A 20488-nucleotide genomic window follows, 5' to 3' on the forward strand; every position below is an offset into this window, starting at 1 on the left:
TTTATTGTCTTGTAAATTCACTCTTAATTTATGCTTCAGTTCTTCTCTTTCATCTTTCTCTAATGAACTATAGAGAATTATATAGGTGAGCCTTATATATACCCATTCTTCCAGAGTTTGTAACTTTTTCGATTTGCCTAAATATGGAAATGTTCTGAAATCAGTAATCTTGTATCAGTGCACTAATCTGTGAGCATAGTTAAGTCATTTCTTGACATAACCAGAAGTGCGTGAACCCATCTTATGTTTATGTACAATGTGTTCTCAGTGCCCGGGGGGCCTCTGCACTCTCTCTGTTAACATTGTTAAATATGTACCCTGAAAACAGGAATTTATGAACTGTCTTACAGAGTTGAGGCTCGTTTACACAGCAAGTTTCTAAAGTCGGTCTTCACTTCAGATACTTTTGGAGTGTTAAGCCATATTTTTAAAAATATCATTTGAGAATATTCTTATATAGATATTTTAATTTCTACTTTTCAACTACTTATGTTTTATATAGAACTACATTACTTACCCTACCTGAAGACTTGAGATTATAATTTTTTTAACACAGTACTTTCCTTGATAACTTTATGTATTTTATTATATTGAATTTTTGTCAACAGTTTTAAAGGATTTTCTAAGAACCCAATAGTGGGTTTGCATATGTCTGTATTGTTGTTCCTCCTAAGCTTAAGAAGACACTAATAAAATTTGTACTTCTTTGTATCTTTTTTGTGTGTACCTTTTTTATTCTGGTGTTTGCAACATGAATTAGCCAAAGGTAAAATTCTTTGTTTCTTTTTTCTGTTCCTACTTTTCTTCTATTATCGTGTTTTTCAGAATTTGTTAATATACCCACAGAAGACAGTAGCTGTCTAAGAAAGCCTTGGATTCATTAGTCTAAGTTTTGTTTGGTTATTAACATGCTTCACATGATAATTTATCAGAATGAAAACAGCAGATTAAAAGCTCCATTTTCGCCAAAGTGACTGTCAACTAGCTATTGGATACATTCTCATTGTGTTATATCTGTTGACGAATATGACCTCCCTGACAGAAAAGATATACTGAATTAAGAAGGAAGTTGACATCCATTGGGTCATACTTTGTGCTAAGTAACTAACTGAATTATTGGTTTGACTCTTTCTAAGCTTAGCTTAACAATCTTAGGAATATTTGCTGGTTAAAAAGAAAGTAGCCTTCCTTGAACTGAACTTTCAAATAAATAAGCTACCTCTTTCCAGACAAGATCTGAGGCAAGGAATAAATACTCATAAAGGCAAAAGTAAATCCAAGACAATTGGTCCTTGTCTGGGATTTACAATTAAATGTGTGTAAGATAGGGTAGAATGTGCGTAGTTACTCTACCAGATTCTGAAGTTATTGGGTAGGAAGTATCCCATGTGATAATCACCCCTTGTCTTCATAATTTGCTTTTGAAGGTCTTTAGCAGATGTGCTATAACCATTGAAAATAAAGTTGGCAAATAGTAGTTTTCCTTGGATGTACATCTGTAAAAATGTAAAGAACATTTTTAGAATCTAATGATATGAAAATTAGTCCTATTTATTTGAAGGGAGGTCTTGTATCCCTATGAGAAAGTGTTTATATGCAAAATAATATTAGGCATCAAACATATTCCTAGAACCTGAATATATTGTTTGAAGATAAGGAAACTGGCTCGGAAGTGGCAGAACCACTATCCTAACCAACATCTGTTCTTCATCATTCTGATGAGCTACCTGTAGATACATTTCATTGTATGGCTAACCTCTAGGAGAGAGTACAGAGCATCATTGAATTTGGAAGTCAGCAGAGTTAGATTATGGACAAAACTACTTTTCTAAAACTCAGGCAAGTCATTTAACCATACTGAGCCAATTTCTTCTGTAAAAAAAAGAACTAACATTAATTATGATTTATGAATTGGACTAAACCTCTAGAACTTTCCACCACTAAAATTTGCAGATTCTCTATTTCTTAATAAAGAGACAACTCTACTATGCAAAGCCAAGTTTGTTATTCTGTTCCAGGGTGCTAGAGACATTTTTAGGCACAGATGAGTAGCTTGAGAAATATTAAACATTATTTTTAAAGTTTGTTTATCTTTATTGTTAAAAATATTACAGATGTCCCCTTTTTATCCCCATTGATCCCCTCTGCCCTACATCCACCCCACCCCCAGGTCTTCCCCAGACCAGTGTCTATCCATGGGTTATGCTTATAAACATACAAGTTCTTTGATTAATCTCTCCCCTCCCACTCCCCCATCCCCACCTTCCCTCTGAGATCCCTCAGTCTGTTCCATGCTTCTATGTCTCTGGATCCATTTTGTTCATTGGTTTATTTTGTTTATTATATTCCACATATGAGTGAGATCATGTGATACTTGTCTTTCTCTGACTGGCTTAATTCACTTAGCATAATACTTTCTAGTTCCCTCCTTGCTGTACCAAAGGATAAAATATCCTTCTTTTTAACAGCTGCATAGTTTTCCATGGTGTAAATGTCCCACAGCTTTCTTATCCACTCATCTATTGATGGGCACTTGGGCTGTTTCCAGATCTTAGCTGTTGTGAATTGGGCTGCTATGAACATAGGGGTGCATAAGTTCTTTGTGATTGGTGTTTGGGGTTTCTTCAGATATATTCCTAGAAGTGGGATCACTGGGTCAAATGGCAGGTCCATTTTTAATCTTTTGAGGAAACTCCATACTGTTTTCCATAGTGGTTGCACCAGTCTACACTCTCACCAGCAGTGTACTAGGGTCCCCTTTTCTCCACACCCTCGCCAGCACTTGTTCATTGACTTGTTGATGGCAGCCATTCTGGCAGGGTGAAGCGATATCTTATAGTGGTTTTAATTTGCATCTCTCTGACGATTAAGGACTTTGAGCATTTTTTCATATGTCTCTTAGCCATCTGTATGTCCTCTTTGGAGAAGTGTCTGTTTAGGTCCTTTGCCCATTTTTTAATTGGATTGTTTGTCTTCCTTTTGTTAAGTTGTATGAGTTCCTTATATACTTTGGATATAATATTAAACTTCAATCTAATGGAATAATCTAATCTAGAGGTTCTCAGCATTTTATCAACTAAGGATAAAATGGGCCCCACGTTTTAAAGAATTTTTATCACAATGTATATTCATTAGAATCCATTTAGCTGAGTTGTGAGCACACTGCAGAAGTTTGAGGATTCCATCTGCTGTTCAATAAACAGAATGTGGCACTCCCGCTAAGTGCCTACAGCTACCAAAGCAAAGAGGTGTTCGGTGGAGTGACTGTCCAGTCCTGATCACTGTCATTATTATGAGCACATCTCAGGGCAGACAAAGTCATATTTATTTAGTCTGGTTTGCACCCTGTTGTGTGGCTCCTGTTTATTCTTTCTTCGAAGTTTCTATTTCTTTTTGATTTATTACATGTCCCAACATACCTTAGGATTGAATCCATTTTGAAAATATAATAAGAATCAATTTTATACAAAATACTTGTATAGCTCAGCCAGGGTTGAGCATCAACCCATGAACCAGGAGGTCACGGTTCGATTCCTGGTCAGGGCACATGCCTGGGTTGCGGGCTCGATCCCCGGGGCGGGGGGGGGGGGGGGGGAGCAGGAGGCAGCTGATCAATGACTCTCTCCTCATTGATGTTTCTATCTCTCCCTCTCTCTGAAATCAATAAAAAAACATTTTTTTTTTTAAAAAATAATACTTATATAGCCAAAAAATCCAAATAAGCTATGACTTTACAATATTTTCTTTGTTAATGATGGATGGTAACAAATGGGAAGAATTTTTAATTCGATACACATTTATTGAGTGATCTTTATACTAGACATGACAATCACTGGTGAGGTAAGCATTCCCATTTTATAGATGAGGAAAGTGGCACTCAAATAAGTTAAATATCTAGCCCAGGAGCCCAAATCTCTTAGCAAAAATAATAATAATAATAATAATAGTAGTAGTAGGTTAGGTTCTCCAAACAGGTTACTTAACTTCAAATTAGGTGTGTTTTTCTATGCATTCTGTCAGTTTTATTTTTCTGTTTAAGTTACCGTATACAAGGACCCACAGAACACACACAAATCCTAATTATCACTTCAGGCAGCATAATCCCCTCAGTCTGCATTTAGTCTCATCACTGGGTTCCTCTAAGAAATCAATTAAATGGGCATTGATTCCTCTGTGCATTGTTTATTCACATATTCAAGCTGTTAATTTCACTCCTTGAGACGTTCTCCCCCACGCCGGTGTGCTCCATGTTTAGATTCCCTATTACTCATGAAGTCGGTGTGAAAGTCATTTTGCAAAAGCACTTTGTAAACTGAAAAGATCTTTTTTTCTAGATGTGTGATCCAGTCTGTCCGACTTATCTGGTTGACTGTGCTAAGAGGTTAAATATTTAAACCACACCAGTTAAACTATTGTTCCAGGAATTAAACTGAGTGGAATTGAAAGACTTTCCCAAACAACTCAAACCAAGCAAACAGACCCTGATTTGCTCTTTCAAACGAAATATATTAGCCTTGTGGTGACCAAATATTGACCTAATGACTAAATAAAAACAAAGGGATTCTAACTACCCTCTAAAGCACTTACCACTTAATCTTAAGGAAATGTCCCAAGATGCTTCCAGACAAAAACTTTCAGTTGAGACTAGAAAGGGGGTATGTGTTAGCAGAGTGAGTAGAGACCTCCAAAATATTCTCTCCTGGGAATCCTAAATTCTCATTTCCAGAAAAAGCAAAGAGAAGACAATTTTCTACCCTACCTACCCAGGCACTATATTCCAACACTGCCAACAGAAACTTTATTTTCCCCATTTTGGACTATGAGTCAGGACACCTGGGTTCAATTATCCTCTCCCTTCAGTTGTATGATCCCGTTTCCTTGTATGTACAATGAAAACAGCAACATCACCTCCAAGGATTGTTGCCAGGATTCAGGGAATAAGTAGTGTGAAAAGATATGATTCTCAGAAGATACTCTTTTCCTTTTGGGTCTCCAGTTTTGCTGCCTTGTAGAAAAGCCTGGGGCCTTGCCAAAGGCTGGGACAAAGACTTGGTTGGGAAGTGAATGGGACAAAGCAAAGTAAGACTGGCCTTGACGTTCCTGTTGGAAAGAAAGGTGAGTGTTTATTCACTCAATCAAACAGTGCGGGGTGGGGGGGGGGGGGGTGTACAGTTGTATGTGAGCAAAGCAGAGTTTATTCTTGTATTATTATTTATTAATTATGGTATTTTCCACACAAACAACTGTACCATGTGTAAAGGCTCTGAGGGGGAACAGCAAGGAAGCCAGAGCCGATGGGCTAATGGGCAATCAGAAGCGAAGCAGCCGGGGGCCAGATTACATGAAGTTTTGTGGTCCATAGAAAGGATCTGGGGTTTCATTTCAAGCATGATGAGTACCCATTAGAGGGTTCTGAGCAGGGCAGAGCTGTAATCTGATTTAGGTTTTATAAAGATTACTATGGTGGCTACATAGAGGACAGACATTACAGGGGACAAGGGCAGAAGTAGGGAAATACATGCAAGAGGATGGTGCCTGGAGGTGATACAATGTGCCAACAGTCAGGTTCCGGATACGTTAGAAAGGCATTCAGGATTGGCAGATGGACTGCAAGTCAAAGAGAAGTCAAGATTTACTGCAATATCTTTAGTCTGAGTAAAGTGGGCGAGGGCTGTTTTCTGAAATGAGAAAGCCATGGGGAGGAGCAGGTGTTAGGGAAAATAAGGAGTTACGTCAAGATGCCTATTTATTAAACAGCTGAGGGACATACTGAGTTGGAAATAAGAGGAACCTGGAGTTCAGGACAAACATTGCACACAGGGAAACTACTGTGGGAGTCATCAGCATACGGAGGGTTTTTAAGTCCACAGGACTGGATGAGAGTATCTAGAGCAAGTGCAGATGTAAAATACAGACCTGAGATGAGCTATTCTTATCTCTTGCTAGAGGCCAAGTGCCATGACCCACTCTTAACCCCTTAGTTGCATATAAAAATCACTCCAGGGTCTATTAAAAAACAGATACTTAGAGTCCACCCAGATCTACTGAATGAGAATCTCCAGAGGGTGAGGCTTGTAGTTCTTAAAGAGCTCCACAGATGGACAGGTTTAAGGACTACTGACTTAGGAAAAGGTAAAGTGAAGAGGTGAAAGGCTGTGGATCAGGCCGTGCAAAACCCAGTATACCAGGGGCTCAGCATAGAACCTATTAAAACATTTCTACACACACACACACACACACACACTGTCTTCACCACCACTACTCTAGCACTACCATCACTAGTCAAAGTACTAAACACAGCTTCATACCCATGTGTGAGTGATTCCCATTCTGGAAAATACTAATGATAACTTATGCAATATTTTTTGCTGTACCAACAGTTTTTGTATGTATTTTCTAATTTGAACACATTTTCACTTGAAGACATGTTCTCACCTGTGAGAATTCTACCCTGTGAGCAACAAACAGGTAAATTAAATTAAATCTAGTCATTAAATCCAGGTCCTGTTGATATGCTAACTAATTTAATCCTCACAACATCCCAACAATGGTGATTTTATCCCCAATTTACCAATGAGGAAACTGAGGCAAGCTACAAAAAGATCTGGGATGCAAACTCAAGTTTCTAATCCCAAAGATTGCGCTCTCATTTAATCAAATATAAAAATCTGATCACTACACTGCTTCATTTTTTTTTTTTTTAAATGGCTACTATACTAGGTTAGCTCTTAAAGCACAGTTTTCCCAGAAAGGATAAGAAATATCAACCTCAACCAGATTTCCATACTTCTTTGGTAGGTACTGGTTTTGCTCCCAGAGTCTTTCATAAGACTTTCTTAGGGATGCAGGTAGAAGCTATGTAAGCTCCTGTTCAAATATGCCTCTAAAATCAGAACCTGGAAACGGGAATTAGGGTGCTTGGTCGCCCCCACCTCCAATCACCAGTAGGCACTTGGGTCTATGGGTCCAAGGCTCAGGAGACAAGTCTGGGTGGGTGATGGAGATTTGGGTGTCACCAGCACACAGGGATAGCTGCTGGATCTGTGGGAAAGAGTGAACGTGTGGAGAGTTCAGAGAGGACTCAAGGTAGCACAGTGAAGGATGCCCACATTCCAGGAGGGGCCTCAACTGGAAACATTCTTTTCAATATCTTGACTCCTCCGTAATCCAGATCAAAAGAATTAATTTTCCTATTTGCAGTTCATCCTTCCCCTTTCTGGTTTTTAGTGAGGAGAAAAACTTCTAAGCCCTATGTTCTTTAATACAACACTGCCTACAAATTATTATTGAAGCAAGCCACAGGAAGGGATTGGGACAGGAGAGGCCCATTAAATCATCTGCACTTCCTGCTTCTAGGCAGAAGCCCAGATGATATGTTGTTCAGAATACTAGATCTGTGGAACGTTAAGCATTATACTGAAAAAGGTTTCTGCAACTAAATGATAGGGAATTTGAACAAAATTAATTCCAACAAAATTAAACAGATCTCTTTAAAGAAAAAAAAAGATTATGAATATTTACATATAAGCTACCATAAAGTTTATATTTATTCCGTAGCTTGTTATTATGAAGTTGAGTTTCTCAGGCTGTTTGCTACAAAGGACAAAGAGCTTTCTGGTGATATAGAAAAGTTTTTTTGTAAAGATTCCAAGGACTGTTGACTTGTATTCTTTTTTTTCTTTTTTTTTTTTTTTTAAATATATCTTTATTGATTTCAGAGAGGAAAGGAGAGGGGGAGAGAGAGATAGAAACATCAATGATGAGAGAGTCATTGATCGAGCCCGCAACCTGGGCATGTGCCCTGACCAGGAATCGAACCCTGATTGCCTGGATCCTAGGTCGATGCTTAACCGCTGAGCCACGCCTGGCCGGGCATTGACTTGTATTCTTGAGATCATAAATATTTGTAATCGGAAATTGCATTTGTTAAAGTGGTGTTTGTTTACTTAAAATTATAAACTATATTTGTATAAGAGATTGATTTTTACCCACCAAATTTGAGATAATTAGCTTCACCAACTTTATTCTGTAATTTCTCTAGACTTTAATAGGTGCCTGGGTTTTTTAATTTTTATTTTTAAGTCAGAAAGCACCTAGACCTTTTATCTGGACATCTTCGTGTCTCTTATAGGCTTGTATTTTTTTTTTTTAATCCTTACCCAAAGAACCCAAGGATATGTAGAAATAGAGGGAGAGAAAAAGAGAAACACTGTTGTGAGAGAGAAGCATCAATCCGTTGCCTCCCATATGCATGCACCACAATGTGCCACAACCGGGGGTCAAACCCTCAACATAGGTATATGCCCTGACCGGGAATCGAGCCCACCACCCTTTTGGTGTAGGGGACAACGCTCCTACCAACTGAGCCACAAAGGCCAGGACACAGGCTTGTATTTTAATAAACTTGGCCACTCTAGTTTTTGAAAAACATAATAAATGTCAGTTTTTCTCCTACCACCTGGCCAAGAGATGTGACTTTTCCACAAGTGTTGAACCATCAGGTGGGACCCCAATAGAAATCCCCATATGACTTCATCCTCAGAACATGTATTTTTCTTATAACTATCAGAGTTGGAAGGATACCTAGAAATCATCTAATCCAGTCCCCCTTGCTTTATAGACAAAGAAATTGAGGACTAGAAACGTTAATTATCTGTGGTCACCCAACAAGTCAGAGGTGGAATGAGAATGAAGATCTGCAGCTTTTGAAGGCCTGATAATATTCCACTGTACGTATAGGCCACATTTTGTTTACCCATTCATCCATCCATGGATATTTGGGTGGTTTCCACCTTTTGGCTACTGTGAATAATGTTATGAAACAAACATCTGTTCAAGTCCCTGCTTTCAATTCTTTTGGGTATATACCCAGGAGTGGAATTGCTGGACTTAATGATAATTCTATTTTTAATTTTTTCGAGAAACCACCATACTGTTTTCCACAGTGGCGACATCACTTCACATTCCTTCTCCTTATTTTCTGATGTGCAGTAGAAAGAGTATAGGACTGGAAGTTGCTAGCCCAACCCCAGATTGGTTAGCTGTGTAATCTCTGTAAGCCACCTCACTGCCCAAACTCAGCTTCGATGGTCAGGAAGAGGTAAATGACCTTTAACTTCGGAACTTGCAGAATTGTTATAAGATTTCAACAAAATAAGGTATACTAAATGCCTTATAAATGAAAACGGGTTCTTTAATGGAAGCTATTATTAGTAATTTATACTAAATTTGAGTTAACTCCAATGTAAAAGGAGAAAACCATGAGCTGTTTGGAAGGAAATAACTCATTAAAGAAATTTAATATCTGACAAAGAGAATATCAAAATACTGTGGTTAGTGTTTGTCCTAAGTAGGCCCCTGCTGCCTGGGTGTGGTAGATAAGACCGGGAAAGGCCTAGAAGTGTCCAAAGAACAGACAGGGAAGTCACTCACAGCCCAAGGGCTTCACACTCTGGCTTCTATGGCCCTTTGTTCTTTTTTGCTCAGTGTCAGTGTGAGTCCCACGGGGTGAGAGCCTGATCCCATCAGCATGCAGCCAGACAACTATTTCTAACCTCAGAACTCAAGTAGAACTGCCTAAGAAAATACTATTTTAGTATATTTTTAAATATTAAAAAAAAGACTCTTTTTATGGTAAGTGTAATAAAATATAACTGTGCTAACTTATCAGCACAAATAGATCAGACTAACTAATATCAAATTAAGCAAAGGGGAAAAAAACTTTAGATGTTAAAAAAGCTTGGGGGTATAATCTCTATGGTCAATTGGTAATTCTATGTTAGCCTTTTAATCTGATTTAAAAGAATCTGGAACAGAGTCCCACATTAATATGACTTTATTACTCATATAATGAAGGGTCCCGATATTCTGAACCATTATCCTCCTCATTTGGGAAAGAGGGAGTGCAGGAGAACAAAAAGTTACCCAAACCAACCCTCTTAAAGCACCTTGAAACACACACTCTTTTCCTTTTAAAATGAGGATGTAGCCGGTTCCATCATTCCCTGTCCTCTACTGCATTATCATAACATTTCTCCATCGTTTTCATGGAAACCGAGGGTTCTTCAGACTTTGATTAAGTTTAGGTTTAAATCCTAGCTCTAGAAAGCAAGCATATCCCTCTCTCTATGTACCCCTGAGAGACCTAGCCTTTCCCCTGGATAATCAGCAACCCCTGAGGCAGCAGAAGGCAGCAGCCCAGGACCTCTGCCGGCTAAAGATAACATCTTTACCTAAATTATGTTTCAGCTCCTGAGCCCTAAGGTGGAAGAGCCTCTGGTTATTTCCCACGAGATTAGACAGAGGGCCCCCAAGAACAGACCTCAGAACTGTCCTCCAGACCTTAAGAAATGATTCACTACCCTTACCTCACCCCCGTCCGACCAATCAGCTCCCAGCATGGCCCTGAAAACCCCAACCCACACTGTCTTGTTATTTTGCCCATTATAATCTGTAACCTACTTGCCATGGAGGAGTTGGGGTTTTTGAACATTAACTTCCCATCCTCCTGGATGAAGCCATTCATTAATAAAATAGCCAACTTCTTTCCAATTTGGGCCCAGCAAACTGCTCCCAGAAAGAAGGGTAGTGAGAAGAAAAAGGGCCATTCTGCCATCAAAGAGGTAGTGACGAGAGAAAACACCATCAATATTCATAAGCGCATTCATGGAGTGGGTTTCAAGAAGTGTGCCCCTCAGGCACTCAAAGAGATCAGGAAATTTGTCATGAAGAAGATGGGAACTTCAGATGTGTGCATTGACAACAGGCTCAACAAAGCTGTCTAGGCCAAAGGAATAGGAATGTCCCATATGGTATCTGGGTGCAGTTGTCCAGAAAATGTAATAAGAATGAAGATTCACCAAACAAGCTCTATACGTTGGTTACCTATGTACCTGTCACCACTTTCAAAAATCTACAATTAATATGGATGAAAACTGCTGAGTATCGAATAAAGTTATAAAACTGTAATAAAAAAATAAATAAACAACCAATATTTCTCCACTGTAGTTCTCAGTGTTTAGTGTTTGGCTCTGCTAGTGCCAGGTGGATGAACTCTTTCTGTTCCATAATACCACTGATCACATTGAATTTTACTACAGTATTTGTTCTTATGTATCTATTTCTGCTCTTGAAGACAGTGATCATAGCAGGACAGACTAATGTCAAGCCATGACCTGGCAAATTGTAAATAACGTTCCACAAAGACAATCTTGTCCCTCTTCAGAGCCCTGAGTAATGCACATCCCACACACTAGCCTATTTGTATAAAAATGAACACCTTGGTTAAAGAAATGTTCCATCCTAGCCCACCTAAGTAAACAGCTGAAATAAATTTTCAACTTAGTTTTCGCAAAGCTCTTTGCCTTTGTTAAATTATCAGGAAAATGCAGGCTCATTTATTATGACAATCACATCCATTCTCTGTACTGCTTTATTTTCCCTTGAAAGATAAAGAAAACAGAAAATCATTCTGCCTTGCTCAGGGGAAGAAAGGCAGGGCCGTCGCCAAGGCCTGCAGAAAGCCATCTGGCTGCAGTGTTTCCCAGAGTTCTCTGGCCCAGGGAAAAAGCACATTTATTTCAGATGGACCAACACTGTCACCCAGTGGACAGACAACTAGGCAAGCTGAGGCCTTAGCATTGCTCTTGGCTTGACAGCTTGTGTTTGAATAGGAGCCTGTTTATTGTAGGTGATGACGAATAATTGTTAATATTCTCTTACAGGGAACTGGGAGGACCTCAGCTGACAAGCCTTTGATTTGAATGTCACAGACAAGTTCTGTTTATGGAGGACAAACACTCATACACTTCCATTGGGTGGATGCTTTCTTGCTTTCTTTTTTTTTAACCATCAGTACTGTACATTTATAGGAAGCACAGACTGTAAGCCAGCCAAGCATGTCTGCCAAGACTCACAGGGTCAAACAGGCTTGCAGAAGCAGGGTGATATGTGATCACCTGCCAGTTACTGTGGGGAGACTTCCTTACCACAGTAAGACTCATTGTTCATTGTTCATAGTGACAGTGATGTGTATTCTGAAAACTGAAAATAGATTTTTGTGTGTATGTGGATTGAAATCTGAGGAAGTTACTCGGTTTACTATAGTGAAATCAGTGGATGAGCTACTCTTTCTCCATTTAGTATTTATCTCAAACAACATGTGCAGGTATAGCCTCTGCCCCATCTCCTTTGTCCTGAGTCCCTTTTTCTTGTCCAAAATGTCATTTGACACTTGCAACAAACTGGCTTACTTTCCATATTAAGGTAAGAGGCTCTTTGCCTTTCTTGCTAAATGTATCTTTAAATTAGTCTTGCCTCCCCAGCTGGAACTCATCGACAAGCTGAAAGCACTCATCTGGGGTCACTTTACACTTCTTAAGAATGTCTGCAGTAGTGGAGCTGAGACTTCACTTTGTAGGAGCTCTTGTAAAATCTCATGATTAAAAGAAAAGTCTCTGTTCATGGTGAGAAAATCTGAGTTTGAATGCTGACCCCACTGCTTGCTAGCTTCCTGACTTTGACAGGTTACTTTATCTCTCTACAGTGTCAGTTTCCACGTCTATTATCAGGGATAATATTAGTACCTACCCCCTAGGTTGCTGTGTGGGTTTAGACAAGAAAATACAAATGAATAACTTGGCATAGTATCTGGGCACATGGAAAAAAACTCCATAAATATCAATGTTAGCATTATCATAATTATTACAGCAGTACTTGTTATTCCTAAAAAGCAACTTTAGTAAAGTACCTCTAGACTAGCAGATGAAGTTATGGTATTTTTTAAGCTGAAGGGTCCTGAGAGATCATGCAGTCCATTGCTTCTCATTAAAATGATCCAGGGAAGCTTTTAAAAAACACTGATATCCCAAATAGCCAGATAAAAGAATGCTTATTGTATGAAGCTTTTAGGTGAAATTCTAGAAAAGGCAGACCTGATCTGGAGTGACAGAAAGCAGATCAGTGATTGTCAAGGGATGAGGCTGGAACGACTCACAGCTAAAGGGCCAAAGGAAACGTTCTGGGGTGATGACAACATTTTCTATCTTGATTGTGGAGTTGGTTACACAAGTGTATACATTTGTCAAAAATCATCAAAACTGTACACTTACAAGTGAGTACATTATATTGCATGTAAAATATATCATCATAAAGTTGATGTAAAGAGAATGCTGGTTCTCACCCATAAAAATTCTGATTTAATTGTTCTAAGATGAGGTCCAAAAATCATTATTTTTTTATGCACCTAAGGCATCAGCCAGGATTGGTAGCGACTAGTCTACTCTAGTCTCCCCTTCCAGGTGAGGTTAACCCAAACACATACAGCTGGTTAGAGTTGAAGGTGCAGGACTAAAAACCAAGTCTCCATGTAACTTGTGCTCCAAACCCTCACCTCTACTAAAACATAATATCCCCTCTCCCTGGAACGTCTTTCTCCTTCCCATTACCTCTTTCTATCAGAATCCCTCCTACCTTTAGAGCCCAGTTCACATAGCACAGGAAACTTCAGGTTGTAGCACTCCCCATTGGACTAGGTGTTCCTTGTCAGGAAGGACTGCAACTTTTTTATTTTTGTATTCTTGGTACCCAATACTGTGCTTGGCACCAAACAGACATTCAATAAACATTTGTTGAATAGAAAAATTGGTGGAAGGAAATTAACATTTATTAAATGCCTACAACATGCTGAGAATTGAAAAAAGTACTTTATGCACATTATCTCACTGAATTTTTACAATTTTATAAACTGGTTATCGTTTCCCCCTTTTGTAAGGGAGCAAACAGGCTTAGTAATTTGCCTGCGATCACACAGCAAACCAAGCAGTAGAACCAAGCTTTGGACTCAGGTCTGTTTGTTTTCAAAGTTTATGCTTTCTCTACCAGGCTGGCTGTCTCATTTATGGTAGTTATTCAGTCTTTTTCCCCCTTTTATTGAATTTATTGGGGTGACACTGGTTAACAAAATTATACATGTTTCAGGTGCACAATTCTACAGCACATCATTTTTGTTTTTTGTTTTTTTAAAATATATCTTTATTGATTTCAGAGAGAGGAAAGGAGAGGGAGAGAGAAAGAGAGAAGCATCAATGATGAGAGAGTCACTGATCGAGCCCGCAACCCAGACATGTGCCCTGACTGGGAATCGAACCCCAATTGCCTGGATCCCAGGTCAACACTCAACCACTGAGCCACGCCTGGCCGGACTACAGCACATCATTTGTACACTGTACTGTGTGGTCACCACCCCAAGTCAAGTCTCTATGTATCACCACTTATCCCCAGATACCCTCCTCTACCTACCCCTCCTCCCCCCTGCAATCACCACACTATTGTCCATGTATTCAGTCTTAAACTATGGATATTATATATCTTATCTCCTCAATTAAGTAATAAGCTTCTTAGATACAAGAATTAAATTTTAGTACTTATAATCCCATATCAATTCACAAGATGGATGATTCAGCCACCTCAGTGTTAACAGAGTATCAATTTTTCACTTCATTAGAGGGACCATACAGATAACCTAACAGTTATAACTAGATCTGCAGTTATCATCTGCAGTTATAAGAAGGCCTCTAGTCAAGAGGGTACCACAGAAGGTTGTGATTTGAGTGAGTTGATCTGTTTCAGCATGGTCTCTAGCCTTCTGTGCCTTCTATGAACAATCTCTAAGTCATGCAAGCATCATACACAACAGTGTGTTAAAAGAGTCATATATCTCAAAGCACATACCAAAAAAATTCCTGGAATGACACTGTGCCTTTGAACCAGAAGTGAACAATTGCTGCCAGTAAATTTAGATGCAGAGATGATGTTGTATTTGAGAAATCGAAAGGGATCCAAACGACTCTTTAAAAAGAAAAACAAGAAAAAGTTGTAAAGACATTATATCCCAGGTTACCAATCTTTTGCTCTATTCAGCAGTATTTGTATCTTTGAGCCAGAAATTCTAGACTCTATCCCCAATGCTCCATTAGAAATGCCTCCATAAGCTCCCCAAAGCCCTCATATTGCCAACACCAGTAGACATTTTCACGTTCCTTGTATTACTTAACCTCTTTATGGCCTTTGAAATTATTGAACAGCCCCCCACTTCTCAAACACTCTCCTGGGCATCTGTGGCCCCACTCTTCTCTGTTTCCTTCCTATTTCTCTTTGTCTTCCATCCTAGTCTTTGTCAGGCACAACTTTTTCTCTACTTTATCTCTAAATATCTACTGTGCGAAAATCTCCAGTCTTGCCTCCTGCCATTCACTCTCTCTATACACGCCTTGAGTAACCCATAATTTTAACTACTTGTGTCTACTAAATACATATGAAGTCCGTTCCACACCTCCTCCCCGACACAGCTAAGTATGGCACATTCCTCCCAATCCAGTCACCTCATTTGATTCCACTTTTGCTCTCTAAGCCACTGATGAGCCTACTCCACCCTGCTACATGGCCTGGTGCAGTGCTTAGGAGTGTGGGTCCTAGAATACACCTCCAGTGGTGGTCTGAACCCCAGCCCCACCACTTCCTAACTGAGGAATCTTGGACAAGAGACTAACTGTCCTGTGTCTCAGTAATGAACCTGTGCTCAATGGACTCATATGCAGAAAGCCAACCACTTAGGGCTCTTTTGAGAATTAAATGATATTCCAGGTAAACAATGATTGCAGCATACTAAGTGTTCAATAAATATTTGCTCTATTGATCTTATTCTAACTGTCATTTCTGATCAGTTCAGCGAACATTTACTGATACCAAGCTTGAGGTGAGCAGACACTCTGCACCATGGATGGCAGAACCCTTGGGATTTAATGTATATTGTTGTCACTCCAGTGAGGAATTGAACTCCTGATTTAGGTCTTGCTCTCTCCTCCACTCAGCTTGTCTCTCTCTTCAGGGGAGACCTAGCTCAGTTCACAAGCTCATGGTCCCAGAAGCACCTCCCATGAGACAAGAAAGAATTGGCAGTGCCCATACACCCCCATATCTGACCCTGAGGCTGAAGAATCATTCCCCCATTCATTGGTTCATTTATTCATTTGACAAATATGTTTTAAGTGTTAACCATGTGCTAGGCCCATGATAGGCTCTGGGGTTACAGATGTAAACAAAACATTGTCCTCTCATCAAGAACCTTCCAGCCTATTGGCAGAGGAATCCAGCTTCAAAGCAGGCTGGGAGGGTGGGGCTGCAACTCCCAGAACCTGTGCTTCGGGAGCCCACCACACACCCTCTGTGGCTCAAGCTACCCTTTTAGGAGCTTTGTCTATACCCTTGAAGCTTCCACCAGAGTGTCCAGTGAATTACCACTGCTGTTCAGCTTTCAAGCACAGCTCAACAACTTCAGCACCATGCAGGAGGCCACGGTTTCCTGGTTCAGTGGAATGAAAGAGAATGAAGGCTAGGCAACCTTCTGCAGGAGACTGAAGTTCTTGGGTGAGTCTTCTGTGTTTCATAACCATCCCCATTCTTACTTGTGTTCCCTTTAGGGTCCCTAGTACAGAATCATTCCTTTCTTTCTTATGATCTCAAAAAGAATCTACTTTTTTGGAAGCATAGGATACCCAGCCAGTTATGCCCAGATTCTCTTCACCATTCCAAGTTACAAATCGTCATGTCACCTCCCTGCAAGGTTGCTGTCAACTCTGCTGGTCAAAATATTTCCTTAGTTAAAATTTACATTTTAAATTGGTTTGTTTGTTTATACTCTACCTTTTTAGCAAAAGACCTGAAGTGGTTTGAAGGAAGGAAGTATAGTGTAAGAGAAAATTATAAATGACAAAAATCATGATGAGAAAATTTCACTATCAATAGAAGCTCTAGATCCAAAAGAAGAAATGGATTTCAGATAAGTGGTCATAATTTTTTACCAAGTAAGGAACTTGGATTTGACTTGAAGAGAAGTCCTTAGAGGGTTTTAAGCAGAATGATGCAGTCATGTTCTGATATTAAAAAGAACACTGCAATGTGTAGGAAATATCAGAGGGACTAAGACCAGAAGCAGGAAAATTAGAGAAGATGTCAAAGAAAAACAGGTGGGAGATAATAAAGGCCTAAAATAAGCAGAACCAATGGGATTGAAAAGAAGGGACGAACAGAAAAAATGTTACGGTGATAGAATCAATAAGACATAAAAATTTATTAAATGTGTTGAGGGTAAAGGCTACCAGGTAAAAGAGGTTTTATGAGTGCCTACTCAGATCTACTGGCAGAGGCTACTTATAGTGCAATCAGAGTAAGAGTTTAGGGTCCAGTCTAGGCTCATTTGAAAAGAATGGTGGATTAGTAATGTCTGCCATGGATACAGAATGGGAGGACATTGGTATGACTGGTATTTTACCATTCCCATTCTCTGGCAAAGGAAGCATAAAAATGTACTGTGTGTTTTGAAACATGCACACTGTGTGATTCCATGTATAGAAAGGTCTAGAACAGACAAAACTAATTTACGGTGATAAAAGTCACAATAGTGGTTAACTGGGTATGGGTAGGTGGGTAGATTACTGACTGAGAAGGGGCAAAAAGAAGCTTTTGGGGGCCTGGAAATATTCTATATCTTGCTCCGGGTGGTAATCATACAGACATATACATATGTAAAAATTCATTAAGCTATATACCCTTAAGATTTATGACCTTTATTATATGAAGGTCAAACCTCAAAAGGGAGGGGCAGAATTCCTTCCATGAGCCTTTGTGTGGCTGAGGAAATGTATTAAGATATAACATGCAAGTAGACGTTATTTCACAATGTGTCATTTATACACACGACAGTCACCTGAGTGCAAGGCATGCTTCTAGCTCTGTTCTGTTCCCTGTACACTTTGGTCACTTCCTTCACAGCTTTGTTCTTTTCCTTAGCTGAGAACACACAGACTATAGTAATATGGTCCACGGAGGACAGCTGGTTGCTTATAAGGTGATCATACTCCAGGAATGCTGTAAGTGCTACATCGGCATGTGTCCCCTTTCTCCCCACACAGCACCCTCCTTAGGGCCACAGGACAAACCAGGTGGGAAGCAAACCATGCATCCTCGCTCTCAATGGGAAAAGGAAGCCTAGAAAAGTAATAATAGAATTATATTTGAAGAACTGAAAGGACAGAAAAAACATCATTTTTAAAAATACCAAAGAATCAAAGTGGCTACTGTATTTTTATTATTATTATTTTTAAGAATTTCATTAAATTCCTCCACCCCCCTTTTTTTTACAATTGAAAATACAGAGAAAAATAGCATTTCACATTGTATACCCCCAAATGGGTACTTTAGTAAAGCATTAAAATTTAATTCTGGACAGAACTTCATTTGCCAACACACTAAAATATGTGTAATATACTAAAAGAGTTAAATGCCATTTTTATGTATGTTAGATAAATATGTTATAATCCGTAATCTATCAGGGTTAGGGGTTTTAGATGCAAGCAACAGAAACAATTCTGGCTAATTTAAGCAAACAAACAAAATCAAAGGAATTTATTTAAAAACTCAGAAAATCTTTGGAAAGGTGGAAGAATAGGGTTTTCAGGCTCCACTGCCAGGGAAAATGTCCAATGGGGACACCACAGCCACAGGTGCTGGGTAGACTCTATAGCTTGCACCGCTGGCCCTGCTGACACAGGACACTGGTACAAGAATGCGGGAGTGCTGCCCCTCCCTGCTTAGGGAGTCTGGGAAGCACCTCCCTGCAGCTGCCTAAAATCTAGGGCAGGCTTGTTGGACTGGAGGCGTCTGGGTTATGTGCCTGGGCCCTAGCTTCAGAGCAGAATGGGAAAGCAAGAGTCTGGCACTTTTGGCATCTACAATGGAAGGCACTCTGCCTCGGCAGGTAGGGGGGTCCCCAAACACAGAAAGTAGGTTCACATGCTGGATGGTCAAAACAAATGACAGTTGTCCAACAGCAATTTATACATTCACTTGTTAATAGACATTGAGTTAGTTTCCAATTTTCTACATCACAAAGTCCTGCAATGAGATTCTTGTTATGTTTTCTTCCAAATTTTTTATTATTTGGCTTTTCATATTTAGCCCTTTAATTTACCTGGACTTTATGATGGGAAGTAGGAATCTAAGATAGATAACTAACTGTCTCACTACCATTGACTGAATAAGCCATTCTTTCCTTATTGGTTTGTAATGCTATCTCTGTTGTATATCAAGTTTCCATGTGTGTATGGGTCTGGTTGAGCTCTCTATTCTGTTCCATTGGCCTCACTAGCCCGGTGCCAACACCACAGTATCTTAGCTACTGTTTCTTCATAAAAAGCTTTAAAATCTGGTAGGGCAGGTCCTCCCACTTTGTTTTACTTTTTCAAATGTATTAATGCTATTTCCATAAATAGCTATCTAACATCCCAAAGAGAACAATGGTAAAAAACAGAACTTTTGGCTTGTATGGTTTGGTATACAATAGGAGCCATAAAGAACAGCAAATTAACAATACCACCTTTGCCAGTGGCTGGACAGTGGCAGGGAGCTCTGGGAACAGGAGGCAGGAGGTTATCATTAAAGAACTCAGGCGTGTTTGGAATTAAGGTTCTGATCTCTATCCTGTAAAGAACAGAAGTCCTACCCTCAGTGACACTCTCTTGTTTTCCCCATGACCACTTACTCCTCCATCCCCACCTTTGTTTTCCCAGGGGCCCATCTCAGGAGAACACAGAGTGTATCAGTATCAGGGCCCCTGGACAGGCATAATTCCAATATCCTGGTTAGTGTTCTGTGAAATCATTAAAAGTCAGGTTTCAGGCTACAACCCTCTATATAAATTTTGGCTCAAGAAGGCATTTCAAGTTCTTGCCTTGAGCACCCACCCCCCCCCCATCCTGCCTCCAACACATTACAATAATGGCAAAATAAAACAATTTAAAAGATCAAAGCTGTACTCCAAGCCATGATGAACACCTCCATGGATAGAAACTCAATAGGTTAGTGGGTCTAAAGCCATAAGCTTGCTTGGCTCCTGAGCTAGAAACAGCAAAAGTGGACAAGAATTCAGCTCTTGTGGGAAAATAAAATAAAATGTTCTTCTCACTGCAGGTGATGTGGTGTTGCAGGATGTTGCCTGGCTCTCTTACTGAAGCCAAGGACCAGAGTAGGGCTTCTACCACTCTTTGCACGAGGCTAGAAGAGCTGCTGTCTACTCCTGCATGGCACCATGGCTCATGGGACACTTTACACTCAGGCGGGTTGGAGAACACAGACACAGCCTCCCAACCAGAACTAAGACAAGCTGCTCGCTGGCCTGGGACTGGGTCTGCAATATTCCTGCTTGTTTGGTGGCATTAGTGAAGTCTGCTGACGATGCTTCAAATACAGGAAACGTTTCCTTCATGGTATTTACCTTTTCTTTAAATTTATTGTCTTCGCCAAATGTTACTGAAGCAATAATAGGATTGGGAGCTCTAGGGATCCTGAGCCCCGGGGGTCTTGGCAGATGTCTGCCCAGCTGGTTTGCAGTATGTGTGGTGGGAGGGGGCAAGGCTTCTCCTATGGCTTCCAA

General features: G+C 39.9%; 1 protein-coding gene and 1 pseudogene across 2 annotated transcripts in view; one reads left to right on the forward strand and one right to left on the reverse strand.

The window, feature by feature from the left end:
• Positions 1-1399: 1399 nt before the first annotated feature.
• Positions 1400-20488, reverse strand: part of LOC308554006 (uncharacterized protein) — a 62547-nt gene continuing 43458 nt past the window's right edge. The window contains exons 9-10 of the mRNA XM_081130679.1: positions 14731-14847; positions 1400-1496 (exon numbers count right to left, since the gene is read on the reverse strand). The gene's annotated coding sequence lies outside the window, so the exon portion shown is untranslated. The remainder of the gene's footprint in view (positions 1497-14730; positions 14848-20488) is intronic.
• Positions 10461-10960, forward strand: LOC308552618 (large ribosomal subunit protein eL31 pseudogene; annotated as a pseudogene). The gene has a single exon. The product of its transcript is annotated as a large ribosomal subunit protein eL31 pseudogene (transcript).

Source organism: Miniopterus schreibersii (genome assembly GCF_964146895.1).
Source record: "Miniopterus schreibersii genome assembly, chromosome: 2".
Classification (NCBI taxonomy): Eukaryota; Metazoa; Chordata; class Mammalia; order Chiroptera; family Miniopteridae; genus Miniopterus; species Miniopterus schreibersii.